The sequence below is a fragment of the Condylostylus longicornis genome, unplaced genomic scaffold (assembly GCF_029603195.1).
Source record: "Condylostylus longicornis isolate FDR11 unplaced genomic scaffold, ASM2960319v2 ptg000048l, whole genome shotgun sequence".
In the NCBI taxonomy this organism is placed as follows: Eukaryota; Metazoa; Arthropoda; class Insecta; order Diptera; family Dolichopodidae; genus Condylostylus; species Condylostylus longicornis.
Genome location: NW_026578017.1, coordinates 10,153,465 through 10,171,888, shown reverse-complemented (window position 1 = coordinate 10,171,888; position 18,424 = coordinate 10,153,465). Strand labels below are relative to the sequence as shown.

Below are 18,424 nucleotides of genomic sequence, written 5' to 3'. Positions count from 1 at the left end.
CATACATATATTCATAGTAACAGACTATAAATATTTGAATTAAAATAATTTTAGAATTCCGATCAATCGAATTGGAATTTTAATTTTATTTAAGAAGCCCATCGATGAGATGATGAATTTCGATGAGATTCGGTTTGTTATTTAAAATTTTCGGTCACATACGAGTAATAAATAGAAAAAAATAAAATGTAAAATAAATAAATTCCTTAAATGAATGATTTAAGTAAGCTTAGTACATTTGTCGAACATATCTTAATATAGTAACTGGTTTTTCTGTTTCTTAAATGTGAGCAGTAATCTCAAACAGATTTCAAGGAAAAAATATCTTCAATAAAACCAATTTGGTAGAATTGGAGGTAAGTAGAAAATTTTAAATATTCTTTTAAATGATGAATAATAAAATATAGTAGATAAAGTTGATTTATTAGAAATTTCAAATAAATTTTAAGCAATTTAATTTGGATACAATAATTATTGTCAATAATGACAAGTCAAATAAAATACTGAAGAATGAAATTTTTAAATTCCACAACTTACATATGTGACCATTTATATAATATTTATAGAATCTTACAAAAATAAAAAAATTTTCCATTCCCATTATTGCCATCATCATGATTTCATGTAAAAATTCATATACATAATTTAAATAATTATAGCGTGTGACTATGAATAATATACAAAATAATAGACACAATATACATAATACACATACTTCCGAAATTTATTATATACATACTTAAATATACAATATATACATATATACCATTACAATTAAAACTCTTAATGTATAAATTAGTTTGTAATTTCGTGTTTATTTTAAATTTTGGTATAGTGTAGAATAGACTCTATAGGTATTAAATATATTAAGGTACAAATTTATTGCAACGAACTGATTACACTCAATCTAGCAGGCTCTAGTTGTGCCAATGTGATCGCATTCATAAATTCATATACAATAATAGTTCAACCCGTTTAATTATAAAAATCACAACAATTCTAATGGAAATAATTTTTTTTTCTGGTTCTTTAATTAATATAATTCATGTATTAACTCTTTCGAATTGATAGACGACAGAACCGGTATAATATTATATTGTAAATAGATCACATGAATTTTATTTGAAATTTCATATATTCGTGAATGATATTTAAGTGGAACTTCTTTAATTTAGTAGAAGACAGCTTGCTATAAATATCTACTCTTATTAATGATTATATTTAGCATTCAAATAGTTTAATCATTTAACACATGGTTAAATAGTTACATGCAGTTTTCTTTAAATTTGAGATTTAGGAAAAATTTTAGTAAAATAATTAAACTTTATTCTAAAAATTCATAAAGAACAATTGTTGAACCGCGTTAGTTCTAACATTATTTTGCTAGTATCAGAGATCCAACCCTAAAATTGAATTATATTATATAATATCGCTTTAAAACTTTAATTCTCTATTACTATATGATAGTTCGGTTGTATAAAACATTATGTTTTTTATAATATACTCAAATGTGTACATATTGCATAAATCTATATTTATATTTGTATATACAAAACAACCAAAAATTTTTATGAATATCATTTTAAATTACATAATATTTATAAAAAAGAAAAATTACGTACAATATACAAAATCTACTTTGAAATAAATTTTATAGTAATTACATACAAAGTTCTATAAACGTATATGTATATCGTATATATGTATATGTTATACTAAAAGTATATGATATTCTGTATCACAAATTTTTGCTCGTAATTGAGTATTATTTTGTAATTAATTATAATTAATAATAAACTATCTATTAAAACTTACAAACAGACACATATATAATAATATTATGTAAACAACAATTATAATATTAACAAATATTTATATACAGATATAACGTTATTATGTATATTAGATATTTTAAAAATGAGAAACATTGATACACACATTAATAATTAAAATAAATAATGAAATTTAATTTAATTTTTTTTTCCTATTTTAAATTCATTTAAGAATTTTTTTTTTTTTTTTGAAATTTTTTTTACCTTAAAGTTAAAACTGTTGAAACTGCGTGATACATGTTAAGATTTGAACTTCTGTATTATGATTTGGTATGGGGGAATAAAATAGGCATCCAAAGAAATGATATTTTTAATTTAGAAAATTTTCTTTTGTTTGATAATTTTTTTTTTGTTTTTGTTGTTGTATAATGAGAAAATTTGTTTTTTCGTTATTTTTTTTTTAAATTAATAAGTAATTTGTTTTTAACAATATGATTAAAATTAATATAATTATAAATTTTTTTTTTTTGTAATATTAAATAATTAATAATAATTAAATCTTAAAATTATCTTAAATAATTGAAACACAATGTAAATTAAAAAAAAAAAAAACAAAATTTAAATATGATTTTTATGATGTTTTAGATATTCAATGTGACTCTGTCTCTCTCTCTCAAAGTGGTGGAATTTTATTTTGAAAATTTTTTGTATAATTATCATAATATACGTTAATAATAAATTTTTAAATTACAATAAACCTACTTAATAATAATGCGATATGCTGTTAAAGTTCTTAAGAATTATAATTATTTTAAAGATTTCGACTCTTAAAAAGGTAAAGTTATCCAATTAAATTACTATACTTTGGTTTTTATCCTTAAAATAATAAGCTGAAAATATCAATAATTTGAATACTAATCAAAGACTGTAGAGTAAAAAGAAACGTATATAACAAGAACGATGAAGAAAGAAGAGTGACACAAAACGAAAATCATAAGTATAACTATTTTGTCCTTGAGAAAATATTCAAATTGTCTCTTGTATCTTATTTTTATAATTATTACAATATTTTTATTTCTCTTTAAAAAAACAAAGTAAATATACAATTGAAATCTCATTGAGTACATTGAGAAATACAAAGGAAAAAAATTTATTATTAAAATTTGTTCAAGTTCTAATTATAAATATTTTGTTTTAGTAGCTATTTTGAACTTCAAAATATCATATAGCTATTAACTGTAAAGACTAGCTAGAGTTTTGATAGTTAATTGTATAGTATCTAACAAAATTAAGAAAAAAAAATAGTTTTTTTTTCTCATACCGTTCGACCGTTCTTTTGTACACCTTTCCATTCGTATGCCTTCAAAATAGAATATTTATCCGCTTGTACGAGCATACATCGATAAATAAATCTTTTTGACAAATATATAGAATTATAAATTTTCTTATAGAAAAAAATTTTTACCGACTTCTTCTACTCTAAAAGTTATGAACTCAGAAATTTCCAAAAATTTTTTCTTCTGGCTTCTATTGTTTAAATAGTGGAAAGCTGCTGCACTTTAATTTTTTAACAATTCGGCGAAATTGGAATTTTCGTTTTCCTGAAACTGTAAGCTAACAGGAAAAATAAACGCAATTAATTTCTATATCAAAAAATATGCGTTTTTATCACAAAAATGTTAATTAACTATCGAGCTAATGCGATTATAATTACGTTTCTATTCTAATTGTTCTCACCCTTTAGGTATGCAATATTTTTTAATATACTAATATAAATTTAATGTACCCAAAATATGAGAATAATTTTAAACAATGATATTTTCTCTGTTCAAAGGAAATGTGCTACATTACAAACCAAAGCTTTCATTAGAATATATTTAATAAAATAATTTTTTTTTAAAAACAACATTGAAAATAATTCCAATAAAATTAATTTAATAATGAAAAATACCATAAATATCAATTTAAAATCACTTTTGTTTAATCTTTAGTGTATACGTAACCTAAAAAACATAATCAGAACAAATTTTTGTTTTTTCAATAAGAAATCTAAAAATATATTTTTTTTTTCATCTTGTTTGAAAAGGCATTCGAGTTTTTCTTTTTTTATCCTTAAAACAGTCTGTAGTTTTTGAAGAATTTTTTAATATTAAAATGCCTGATAAAGCATGCACATGGAACTTTAAAGAATTTTCAAAATATAAAAGAGGAAAAACAAAAAAAAATATTAAAAATAATTTTATTAAAGAATTAAAAATCCTAAGTTTGAAGTTTTTTTTTTTTTCTTAAATTTTAAGAAGTTTTTAATTGCAAAAATTTTATATAGAGTTTTTAAAGTAGGTACTAAATTAAAAGTAAAATACATACAAAAGGAAAACGAAAAACTTAAGTGAACTTTTAACCACTTTTATGTGAAAATAGAAAATTTAATAATATTAATTTGAGTTTAATTACTAAAATAATTTATTATACATGTAATTTAAATTATTAAGAAAATTACAAAAAATCTACATTAACAAGGAAACGGACTAAAAACCAGATTAAAAATAAATATTAAAATAATTATTGTTTGAAGTTAATTAAATTTGCTTTATAATTCAGAAAAAATAAAAAGATTTTCTTAACAAAATTTGTAGTTGAGCTCCTGCTCGTGCTAAACATAATGTGCTGGGGTTTTATATACTCTTAAATAGAATTTGTAAATTCGTTGTTATGATCCTGGAAAGAAATGAAAAATATTACAGAATGGATCTAAATATTTTAATTCAAGGTTAAATCACGTATACTGTAACGAAATCAGGTTACTAAGTAATGAATAATTTATGAACAAAATATCATAGAAGATTTATTTTAAATATTTCAACTTTGCCTGATTAAAATGATTATAAACCAACAAGTTTTTCGGGAATATCAGAGATGGGAAACTGAAGTTTCTAAAACGATGGATCAAATTTTGCTCAAATTTTACTATTTGAGTTCTGTTCGTCTACGAAACCAACTATTTGAAACTGTTAAAAACTACTATATCATTCTTAATAGCTTCTTAAGAAAACTAATGTAATCTTAATAGATTCCCTTAACATTCCAAAAATTTTATTAAAGAATTAAAAATAATTTTTGTTGAAATAAATGCACAGAAGTGCATTTAAGCTAACAATGACCATTATTTGTTAACTTAGTGTTCATGCTTTCTATAAAATCTAATTTGTTTTCAAAGAAATATTCTTTTTTGAAGAGTACGTTATATTTATAATTAAATATGAAAATTTCTAAAGTATATTTACAAATAATTTTACATAGAAATATAAATTACAAATTTATCTAATCTTTACCAATTTACTATGATTATAAAACGAATACCCTACACTTCTTATGAAATTCTTATGTAAACAGAAATTTTCTTATACAGAATAATAACGTAATCAGATTTTATTATTTAATTTTCATTATTATTGCAAACAATATAATTAATTATTTATGCAAAATATAAAATATTTTGAATAAATATTATTAATCAATGTTGCTATATAAATTGTATACGAATTAATATGGTGCTTGAGAAAATTGTGTGAAAATATTTTTGGTATTAATCTAAATGAAAAATTTTGTGAAAGACATCTAAAAGATAATTTTCATTGGAAAAGTAAACTTTTCTAATTTACAATGCATTTGAGATATTCTCGAAAAAACCAAAATAAAGTTGTGTCAAACCAATGGTTTGTATTGCAGCGCTTTTCTCTTCAACAAATGAAAATAATGCTTTTAAGAAAAAAAAATTGCATATATTTAGGAGGAGCAATGTTGAATACAATGAAATAAACAAAAACAAAAATTGAAAGAGGCGTTAACATAATGCTCGAATTTAAGGGTTAATGGCGTGAGTAAAGAATAACAATATTTTTTATATGGTAGGCATTTAGCGTTATTTTAGCGTTACTTTTTATATTTCTGAAGCTTGCATTTTCAGGTAGAATCCTCCTCCACCATTGAAGAGGTGGAGGTAGAAAAAAAATTTCTTCTAACGAAATGAATTAATGTTATTAGTGTCTATAAGATGCCAAAATTTTAGACTCATACAACCTCAGATCTTGAAGAAAAATGATATTGAAAATTTGAAAAATGAATTTTCGATAACGGTAAATTGTAACGACCATTTTGTTCTTTTAAGGTTCAAATATGACATGCCGCAATAGAAAAAGCCAGCCACCATTGCAGAATTTGAAAAATGCTCAAAGTTTCGCTGCAATAAAAAATAACATTTTTAGGTTTCGGAAGAGGTTATGACTTTTAGAGTGGGGTAAGATAAGTGAAAGTTTTCTTTCACGGAAATAAGTTTCCAGAAATTTCAGTTTTTTATCTTGAAGAATGTAGAAGTTTTTTAAAGAGACACACGGACAGACGGACGAAGTGAATCTAATAAATATATTTTTTCAATTTTTTGTTTTGGAAAAGTGCTGAGAACAAGCAATCAAATAAATAAATATCAAGGCTGTATTAAACAGTTTTATTGTAATTCATGTCCAATATACAAAATTAAAATAAATTATTTTTTTTCTATACTTTCATAGCATAAAATTTTAATTTATGGTAGTTAAAAATTATGCCAAGCGTTCCTATAAATAAATGTTTAAATATCTATAAGGGATTTCGTTGAACAAAAGCATCGGGTCAATTAATCTCATTTATTTAGTAGAATTGAAACAAAGAATTTTTTTTTTGTCTTCTTATGATAGAATAAAAATATGAAAAGTCACGTAGGCCACAAGTAATTTATTTTGCCCTTATCACACTTTCATTTTATTATCTATTTTTTACTGCAGAATCACTTTACATATACAATATATAAAAATTTTATATAGTGGTTATGTTTACAGTCATAATATAGTTAACTTGAACTAATCAGAATGGTCAAAGCTGCGCGTAAGTCTATACACAATATTTATACGAAATTACAAAACATATTGATTTATTTTTATTTTGACTTTTTTCAGAAACCTTATCTTCAGTCACAATATTCTTAAATGGCTAACAATAAAATATGGTTTTATTCATTTTCCTCGTCGATTTTTGTCTTGTATTAAAAAACATATATTGAAAATTTTTCCCGCACGTATGATAAATTATTTGATAAGAATTAGAAGTAAAATCGAATATAAAGAATCAATTACATTTTTTTTCCAAGTTTTCTTTGATTCATTATGATCATCCTTCATGTATATTTTCCATATATAATAAAATGCCATTGACACGCAACAAAACCTATAATTTTTCTTTTCATTTTTCGTTTTCCATTCTTAAGATATTTCATTCATACACTAATACATCTTTGGTATAAGACAAATGTATATACAGACGTGTACAATGCAATCAAATTAATAAAATTACTATACTTGTATGTATAAGAATAATAACGGTAATATAATAACAAAAAGGATACCAAATATATCATAGAAATGAGAAGAAGAAAGAAAAAATATAAAGCTGAAACAAACAAAATAAAGATTTTTTTTTCCATTTTTACTCGCTCAAAACAACAACACAACTGAAATTACGTACACAGTTATGTTTAACACAAAATTGCTCAACACAATAACAGAATTTTTTTTGGAAAAACCAAAAAAAAAAACAAAAGAAAAACATTCATGCGATAAATGTGATGTTTTTATTTTTTTTCTATTTCCATTTTTGGATTTTGTTCCTTTGTTTTTAGAGAGAACGGGATATACAAATTTTTATTAATAGAAATCAATTCAATTTCCGTTCCAGCGGAACATTAAAGCGACGAAAAAAAAAATACAACACAAAAAGGAAAAATAAGTGAGTTAAAATCAGAAATGTTCGTCGTCATTCAAGTGTGAAGAGAGTGAGTGAATTTACAATGGTGTTAAGCAAAAATTTCAAAAATAAAATGAAAACAAAACAAAAAAAAAATCAAAAAATTTCTCTAACAAATAAATAAATAATGGTAACAGTACACTGATGAGCAGATGTGTAATGACTGGTGGGTTTTTCCAATTATGTAAACGAATATTCAATCGAAATTATTTTTATTGTGATTGTATATACACAAAGAATAAAGAAACCCAGCAAAATTTTTTCATGTGTAATGATCTATTTCGAAAGCCATATTTCTTTTATAAAAATAAAATAAAAAAAAAACTAAAATGGGAATATTTTATTCAATATTAAATATGGATAAATGAACGGAAGGAGAGGGTGTAGGGGGAAGCAGGCAATAGTGAAAAACGAAAATTAACTTTGGCTCGATTCAAATAGTTTGTAAGCAGCACATTTCCTTCAATCATTGAGTGTTCCTATTGCTTATAATAGTATACAATTAAACGTCTTAATAAGCCTGTTATTTTGACATACCGTTATTTTTTTTACTTTTATATAGAAATACGATAAAACTTGTTTTATAGTAGTTTCATTGACGTATGAAATATAAATATAAATTCTTAATTAATTTAATTCCAAACAGTTACGATTTAAGAACAAAAAATCAGGATTACTAAAATTAAAATTACGTCAAAAGATTCAGAAAAAAAACATTTTGTGCAGATTTGTGGTTTCTTACCATAAAGCATGGAAGGATATGTAAAAATTTTGTTCAAGGATAAAAGGTTTTGCATTAAAATATATTCTAGTTCAGAGTCAATTTTTAGAAAAAGCTCAGTTAGTCGTTCTTGAACGGTTTACGAATTGAAGGTTCTGTGAATAAGTGGAATGGTAAACCGACGGCAATATGAAACTAATAAGCACATTTTTTTTAATTTTTTTTTTAATCGGGTTTCGGATTGAAGATTGAAATTATTTTATAGCTGCAAAAATTGTTTTTGTATTATCAATAATTTATGGGAGTAATAAATTCATCTTTTCTTTAACTATTTCACGGCTTCAAGTTTCCAAATAAGTTAAGAATTGTAATTGTATGAGTACTGTCAAGAGTCTCAAACTTACGATAATAATAGTATTATAACGTACACTAATATTATAAAAAATTTTTATTGTTTTAAAAATTGTACTTTTTTAAAATTCATGTTGTTTTTGTCTAACGTACGTGAATCTAATCCACTATTTTCTAAACCATATGTTTATGCTCTTAAATATTTCTTGTATGGTATTCGTATTATAAGGAAGTGAAAAAATTATACGAATACATTATAATTATGAGTGGAATATTTGGCATTACAATCTCAAAAGCAATTGTATAGATAAATTCAATGAATCTTGAAATAAAAGAAAACGACTTAATAATTTTAAATTAAGCATTACTTAGTAAGATTTAATACAAAATTACAGTTTCAGACAATTTGTCCAGGATTAAAATTACTTTGTTTCACAGTTAAGTTTATATGAAAATCACTGACGCTCTTATACTATAAGCTATTTCAAAAACTCAAGTGTCTTATATGCAAACGAGTACTCTTACATCTTTTATCTACTGCTCTTCTTTTAATCTATATAGACCTTGTACTTGTGTTTTTTCTATTTATTTATGGCCTTTGTTTGAACTTGGATAATTTTAAATTTAAACCCCACAACTCTTCTATATAAACATAAAGAGCGTCGTTCTCATTTCACTTCCTTTTTATTTTTAAATAAAACAAAAAAATTGTTATTTTTTTTCTCGTTTCTTTTATAAAATTTATGCTACCGTTTTATTGTTAAACAAAATACTAAAATCATTCGACCTTGATACTTTGATAGACAAAATTTCTATATTAAAATGCAGACAGAAAAATAACAGAAGAGAACAACAAAATCACAGCAAAATAAATAAAAAAAAATAAGTAAAACAGGAAACAACAAAATGAGGAGTTAAAAAACATTCCGTCATCTTTTTTTTATATCATTACTACAGATACACATCCAAATATACATACGCTAATTTATTCTAATGTACATTTTGTGGTTGCGTTTATTTATATTGGGAAAGGTTATGCCGTAACAAGGCCGTATCAGGATTAAGTATGTTCATGTAAAAATATGTGAAAACCTGCAAAAAAAAAAACAATTATAACAAGTTGCGACGACGACGATATAACCAAACATTCTGTTGAACAGGTGAACAACATACTTATTTGTCTATGAATTGTAAAGTAATCGCGGTTATTCATATTGAAATATATGTGATAACTAAACACACACACCCATAATGTTTATAATGTTGCTTTTAATGTTAATGTATGTGTGTGTAATGTAATCTGGATATGATTTCATTTAAATTATTGCCACTTCATATAGTCTTCTGTTCTCTACATATATGTATGAATGTATGTATTATATATGAAGAAAAAATTTTCAATTGTAAATTGAGAAATTTTTTATTACACAATCAATTGGAAATTTTACCATATAAAATGGCAAAAATTTGAGAAATTGAATGAAAAACAAGAGAAAAAATAAGAAAATTTTTGTTTTTTTTTTTCTCTTTGTTGTTTTATAAATAACCCTGTGATTATTCGAATTTTCCAATTGTATTCATTGAATTTTTATTTTTGTTGCGTGTTAAGAGAATAAAACAGTTTCCCTTTTTATTTTTCTTATAAATTTATTCTGATAGGATTGAATGCAAGGATTAACTCATTGAAATATAAGTAATATGCAAATATCAGGAAACTTAATATGTATAACTATATGAGTGTATATTATAGTGATTATTTTATAATAAATTTACGTAAATGTATAGAATGTTAGAGTAAATAAGAACATATAGAGGATTGACGCGACAGAGGCTGTATAAATTGATTGAGCACGCACTGTATATAATTATATATATGCATGCATATGTACGTACAAAATAAATTTGTTCTGAAGAATATTACTTTACACCATGCAATAGAATTTGTGCACAATTGAAAAGGTGTGTAAAATATTTGGAATTGGAATTTTTAATTTATAAAACGCAGAGAAAATATAGCCAAATGATGTAATTTTTTGATGTATATAGGTATACACTATATAAAATTGCGATTTTATAACCAAAGATTGATTGTTTTTCAATTTTCGATTAAATTATTATTTCGATCATATTACGTACAATATACAATAACAAAAGTAATATATTTTATTTTACTTGCATAATATGTTCAATTAAGGAGTGTGACTGTATGAATATTAGGTGATATATAGTACAGATATAACATATAATACAAGGTATTTGTAACGTAAGGTTTGTGGTTACGGTTTGATGAAAAATTTGAAAAGAGTTTTTGTTGTTTTTTGTTTTCTTGGTTTTTGGATATGGTTTACAAAATATTTTGATAAAAATCAATTTAAATAATTTTTGTATAGGTAACATTATAAAATCCTTATATATAGGTAATCCTTGTATAATATTAGAAAAGAGAGTATAAAAAATTGCTTGCTTCTCTGTAACGGAAATAGTTGTGGAAATTTAATTTTAAATTTTATAATTTTCGAGTATTTTGAAAATACAAAAAAAACTTAATATTTTTTTTTAATAAGAATTTTCGTTAGCTTTTTTGAAATTTCAACCATTAGAATTTTTCAAATTATTTAATCGCATTGTTTCATGGAGCAAAAAAAAATTTGAAAATTTTTTTAATATTAGGAAATCATACCAAATTTCATTTGAAAACTTTTTGTTTAAGTTTGTGTCTGATTTATTAAAAGAATTTTTCTTTGTTTGTCTGTTGTTTTTTTTTTCTTTAAACACATTAAAATAAAATTATTTCAAATAAAAATGTTCAATTTTCTATTTTTATTCTTGTTGGCTTTTATTTTTGAAATTTAATGGATAAATCAAATTTTAAATTAATACTGAAAATATTTCAGATATCTGGAAAAAAAATTGGAAAAAATGAATAACTTTATAAATTAAATTAAAACAATTATTGTTTGTGTGGGTGTACCGTTTTAGATTTGCACATTTTTTACATACACAAAACTATTCTTGAATTGCATTTTTTATTACGTAATCTCATTTATTAAAAAACACAAAAATTACATTATGATGAAAAATTTTTTTTGTGATTTAAATATATTTAAGTCCCAATTTGAAAGGGTTATAAAAAATATTTGGCTACAGAATAAGGGTGACCTAATCAATTGTAATTATGGGCTTAAATTCGAATAACAACAATAAAGATTTAACATTAAATTGATGCCATGTTCTAGTGCAACTACGCCGTGTTTAATTAAAAATCTCTATTTTCTTCTTGTTCACTTGTTCGTATGTTTTTGATTTTTACAGTACTTTCCAAAATATACTCTAAAATTTTTTTGAGCAAAAAGCACTTCGGTAATTTGTAGTGATAAAATGATTTATGTGTCCAACGGTATCGTCAACCTAATGTTTTGTCAAGAATTCGCATTAATTCGAGTTGAACTTGAAGTAGAAGTAAATTATACTAAAATAAAGCAAAAAGTTGTTATGTTTATTTTCCAGGACAACGGCAACTACCACTCATAAAGTGCTTTAAATCAGTTTAAAAAATTCGCTTATAACTCGCAATTGCGCTTAGCTCAAACAATTCATTTACTTAAGACTGTGCAAAAATTTTAATTTTCGACATAATTTTTTCAATTTAAAGTGATATTTCACAAATACTCTAATATTTCCAAAAAATTGGATTTTTTTGTCCGTGTTTTGGCTCTTTTAAAAAGGCATAATTCTTTTGGACCGAGTTATGTTAAAAATTAATTCATAAATCTTGGGTTAAAAAATTCAATTCAGAAATTAGTTGTGAAAATTTCAAAATAAATGCTTTTATTTAGAATTCAAGATTGAGTGGGTTCAATTGACCACTGTTAAAATATATGACTTTTTTGGCATCAATTAAGTGTTAACGAAATGATTTTGCTGTAATCATAACATTTGCCTTCATTTAGGAACAGTCTTACACAATATCATATAATTTTTAAGTAAATTTAATATTTTGTTAATTGCAAATTAATTTTTTTTTAATAAAAAAACTATTACTGTAACAAATTTTATTTTGGCACATCTTATTTCACAATCTAAATATAATTTTTCAAGAGAAATCTTTGAAATACTTATTAATTACATAAATGATCAAATTAATAATCCAATCCTGTATTTTGCTTATAAATTATAATTAAAAAACAAATACAATTTCCTAAATTAGCTTCTCCTGTTCGTCAAAATACAGACGTTCAACCCAATTTAACAAAAAATCTATTTGCATATCTATGAATAATTTGCCTTGATTAAAAAATTTGTCTGTTGAAGTTTAATCAATAAAAATTCCATTTTTATATTCTATGTTTTCATTGATTAATTCCAATAACAAATTTCCCCAATATTATTCCTCAATATTAATGTTGATTTTAATGTTCTTATTAAATAGGACATTAATTTCCAAGACTCTTGTTTTTCCTTCGAATTCGAACAGTTATTTATATAAATTTTTGGAACTGGAAATTTAATCTTTGAAAAATGTTTATTTTTTTTTGCACTTAAAAAATTTTTCTTTTGGAAAATTTTTTTATTACTTTCTTATGGTCGTTTTCTTTTCCTGTTATTTTTTTTTTATTGATAATAAAATTTCCTTTTCGTCTTTTTTTAATTTTAATGTTTTTTCTTAAATTTTTATTCTTTTCTTTGTGGAAATTCTTTATTGTATATATTTGTGTGTAGTTATGTGCACATACATATAAAAAGAATTTATTTCACATAAAATTTATCTTGTTTTCACACCTTATCGATCCTCTTAATATTTAATGCTACTTAAGCACATCTTGAGCTGCGATAGTCATTTTTCGAAGTAAAAAAAAATAAAGTAGAAAAATAAAAATATAAAAAATGAAAAACTAGAACAAAATTATTATATTGTGTATGTATGTAAAAGGAAATAATAGAAAGGAAGACCAACAAGAATAACGACAAAAGCAAAAATAAAAGAAAAAGTCTTCTTTTTTTATTAGCTTTTACAAAGTACCTATATGCATATGTACATGGGTTTTTAATAAGAAACTTGATTCTTTAGTTTATATAAAAAGGATATAGACACATAGTTCGAGATAATACTCTAAAATTTATTTTTCGAACAGAAAAGAAAATTTTCATTTTTTATTTGAACTTTTCTTTTTCTTTTTTCATTTTTATTTTCTTAGTTTTTTAATCTATTTCCAAGCAAGCAAATTTAAAAATTGTAATAAAACTTGTTAGGGGAAATTAAAATACAAATAAAATAATATATATACAAACATATTTACACATTAGTGTGCAATGATACCACAAAGGAAAACATGATAATATGTTATTATGCATGTGTATGTTTGTATATAAAATTGTATATAAGAAAAATATATTATTACAATCGAACCTTTGGTTTGTAAAATAGCACATTTTATTTTAGGTTACAAACATAATCAAAAGGCAAATATGCACTACAAAATCTAACAACTGAAAAATTTTCTCAAATTATGCCGAGTGAATCATAATCAAGGTACAAAGCGGCACTCAAAAATTTGATAATTTAAAAATTTTGTTAAATGAAACAATAACAATGATCTTAAATTGCTATCAAATCGTATATGCTGTTTTAACAGACAGCAGATTCAAAATTAGACAACGAGAAAAAATTGAAATGCGTCTTTCAAGTTGCATTTATATTTCGCACACCGTCGTTTGATTATATGAAAGCACATTGTGTTTCGCTATAAAATTTTGAAGTACATCTTTGCTTCCTAATTTTATTAATAGCTTTAGGACTTAGAGAATTTAAAATAGACATGGGATTGAAAAAATTAACATAATTTTATTTTGTTGTACCATATATCATGTGGAATAGGTGAAATTATAATATTAAATAAATAATTCAAGAAAAAATGCTACTTGCATGAATTCAAATTTCATTCATAAATCTGGTTGGTCGAATCTAGAAGTTTGAAAAACATTTCAGTGCAATCATGGCAACTTGCTTGTTTTTCCAGAAAATTAGTGCGAATTATAATTTGAGAGACAATAAAAGTTTTCCTAAGTTTTGTCAAAAAAAAAAAAATTAATAAAAATTTATCTTCATATTTTAAAAAGGCAATCACAAAATGGAGACTTAGAATGACAAATGAACATTTAAAATTAATTACAGTAATTTTTTCAAAATTTTTCAGAAAAAATATGCTAAAAAGGGCTATATAATTTCTATAGGGATTATACCTATTTTAAGTTGTTTGTATTTACTTAAAAATTAAAGTGTTCTTGTGATAGAACATTGTAATTTAAATTTTGCAATGCCAAGAATATTATTATTTTGTCACACTTGTTGGACACAATACTTTTATTGTATTTTCGTATATATACACATACTTATCTTAACACATTGTAATTGTGAATATTTACAATATGTGATGGATACACATATAATTCCAGCATCACATATGCAACTACATATGGTTTAATTTTCAAATTGAGAAATTATCAATGAATTTTTTGCATTATTACGAGATCAGATTTATCGTTTCTCTTTCAAAATGACATGCACTTATTGAAAAAATTAAATTTGAATTCAAAAATTGAGAATATTCATTTTTAAATATTTCTACTTTTGAATTGAGAATTTTAAAAAAATTCTTAAATATAAAATTTATTTTTTTTTATCAAGTTATGAGTATGCTTGCAAAATTTGAATAATAACAAAATTATTTTTATGAAAATGTACGAATTTTATGATCAAATTATTTCAGGTTTATTTGTACTGGTCAATGAAACTCTTAATAATTTAAATTCATTATCAAACGTCTTCAATTGTACAAAGTACATACTATAATCAATGCCCGGGTAATTACGGTATTATGTATGTACCTTAACAAGCAGTGCTATAATTATTAAAAGGGTACAATATTGTTATTGAAGTATAATAAATAGGTTTTTAAAGAAATTTTCTGTTGAACTAGTTAAAAGATAAATTTTTAACAAAACTTATTCTTGTTTAGAACGACAAATTTCTTAATCAGAAAGAAAATAAAAATTTCTACAAATCATTTTAAATTCCAGTTCTTAATTATTTAATGATAGAAGGCAATTGAATCTATTTCCGTTTCCAAATAGAAGTAACCTTGAAAAGCCAAATACTTTTGGTAATTTTAACAATTCGTAATGCCTTGTCAATATCTTTGGTAGTAACTTATCAATAAATTTTGTAATAAGTGATCAAGAATTTTATACAGTCCCGAATTCTTATTAAATTTTATACCGTAAAACTAGAAAAATTAACATTATTTACAACATCTGATTCCCTTTAATAAATTTTCAATATTTATTTTTTACGGTAAGTGTTAAAATGGGAAACTATTTTATTATAATACGATCTGTTCGTATAGCAACGAAGAAATTATTATAGATATAACAAAATGAACAAAAAGAAAAGGGTTGAAAAAAATTTAAGAAAAGGATCACAGATCACGTCTTCAAATAGGTTTAAACGAGTATAATTGGTTAAATACAAATAAATTGCTAGTAAAAATTAAACCATTTTCCAAGAATATGAGAGGCCATAGTAGATACAGCTTATAGCAGACATAATAATCACTTAAACCTAGACCTAAAAATTAAAGCACTTATTATTTAAAAAAACATTATATTTGTATATATACGTTAATTTGACAATCATACAAAATATTAAAATTCCACCACCAATCCGTAGAACAAACTTAAACCTAACATTTTATTAAATAACATAAAGTGTGTGTAATTATTTTTGTAGACTTTCTAACACATATTTGAAACAAACAAAATTTCTTTTGCAAAACATAAAAATTTTATATAACAGTTTGATCATAATCCTATACATATAAGTTTATAATTGTATTGGTAAGTATTTCATGTCCTTAATAAAATTGCAATGTATTTATTGTTCAACACAATTTTAGACGTGTTTCTTTTTCAGGTTTGGAAAATATGATTAAGTTAAATTTTATGAAATGATAGTTTTTCGGTAATTAATTTAAATTTAAGAGATAATTCATGTTTTTTTTTTAAAAATAAAATCATTTTTTCAGAGAATATACTGTACAAGAATTAAAAATTAAAATTTTGTTTCAAATAAAATTTCATTTCACTTTAATATTCAATTACAGACGTTATAGAGTCTAAATAATAAATTTCAATTATTTCAAGAGAAATAAAATTTTGATTAAAATAAAGAATAAATAAAATTATGAAAATTTATTTTGTATATTGAAATTTGTTTATTAATAAATTGTTCATGGTGTATTGAGTATTTGAAATGAAAATATTCCGAGTATATTCTTTTAGAAAAGAAAATTGCGTTAATTCACATTTTGTATAGAATAGAAGTAATAAAATTTTTGAACGTCTAAAATTGACGAAATTTGTTTGAAAAATAAAAGAAGAAACTTAAAAAAAAATCAAAATTGATTTTTTCAAAAATTAAAATTTAAAATCTAAATAAAAAATTGTATTTGAAAATTACCTTTCCGGTTGCGCTGAACCAGCCGGCTTTAGGCTTTTAAAAGCTTTTAGCCACTTAGTTTTCATTGAGGGAGGCGCAGTAGCTGGAAATTTTCTTTGTTCGCCGTGTTGTGGAGAAACTGTTTCAGATTTTGGTAGGAATAATTCTTTCTGTAATCAAAATAAAAAAAAAAATAACCAAATGAATTACTTTTGAAAATATTTTTTAAAAAATTTTTATTATTTAAATTTAATTTTCATCGCAATTAAATATAAAAAAATCTTAATGAAATATATTATTTAATATAAGAAATATATTCGTGTCACAGCACGAGTAGTCACAGTGGAAAAAAAAATTTTATAGAGGGTGTGTTTGGGGCTTTTAAGAAATTACGACCGGAAGCGCTTTAGGGAAATCACGCAAATGCCGAGGAATCATGTGTGAATCCTAACGGGACACTGCTGGCTTAAGACCTAACAGCTAAGTTTCTGTTAAGTAAAGGAATTTTGTATGAAATATTTCTGCCGTAATTAAAACATATTATGAAAAATTGCCAACTTCAAGGAAATTTTTGATTATATGTTAAGTAGAGGAGTATAAGCAATGTTTTTACAAGTATAATATTAAATAGGTGTGTTTTTTTGTAAAATTCATAAATATATCAAAAATTACAATATTCAAAAATTAAGTTGTTCAATGAAATTCAATAACGCGACACTAAATACATTTCGCTTAAAGGAAAAATGGATCTAATTGTGGCTTTCTGTTTAAGTTTTGGATGAGTAACTTTATTATGTAAACTATATCCACTAGGATAGGGTATAATTTTGCATATGCAAAATTTTTTTTATATTGGCCAAATATCATTAAGAAATCTCAAATTTTTCCAAATTCTAAGTTTCATTTTCAAAATTTTTTTATTCATCAATTTTTAGAACAATTTTAATTATAAAACAGTAATTCCTGAAAGTGTATGAAATTTTTGTTTTAAAAATTTTGTCTTCTTAGTACCTTTTAAACAAAAAAAATTTTTAACCAAAAATTACTTTCCTCGTTTGTCATGCTTTGGCAAACAATTATTTAGAAATTTATTTGAAATTTAAAATACAATTTTTCTTGTGAGCACTTCGAATGCAAAGCGTTAGGAGTACCAGAATAGCTATTAGAAAATTTAAAAAATTTTCCTTTGCCACCCGATTTTCTAATTTATGATACTCATAGATTTCCCAAACTAAAAGAATATAAGCTAAA

The 18,424-nt window shown here is 23.5% G+C and overlaps 1 pseudogene; it reads right to left on the bottom strand.

Annotated features, from left to right (window-relative positions):
* LOC129611215 (uncharacterized) overlaps positions 1–17,345 on the bottom strand; it is a 108,483-nt pseudogene extending 91,138 nt beyond the window's left edge.
* Positions 17,346–18,424: the final 1,079 nt, after the last annotated feature.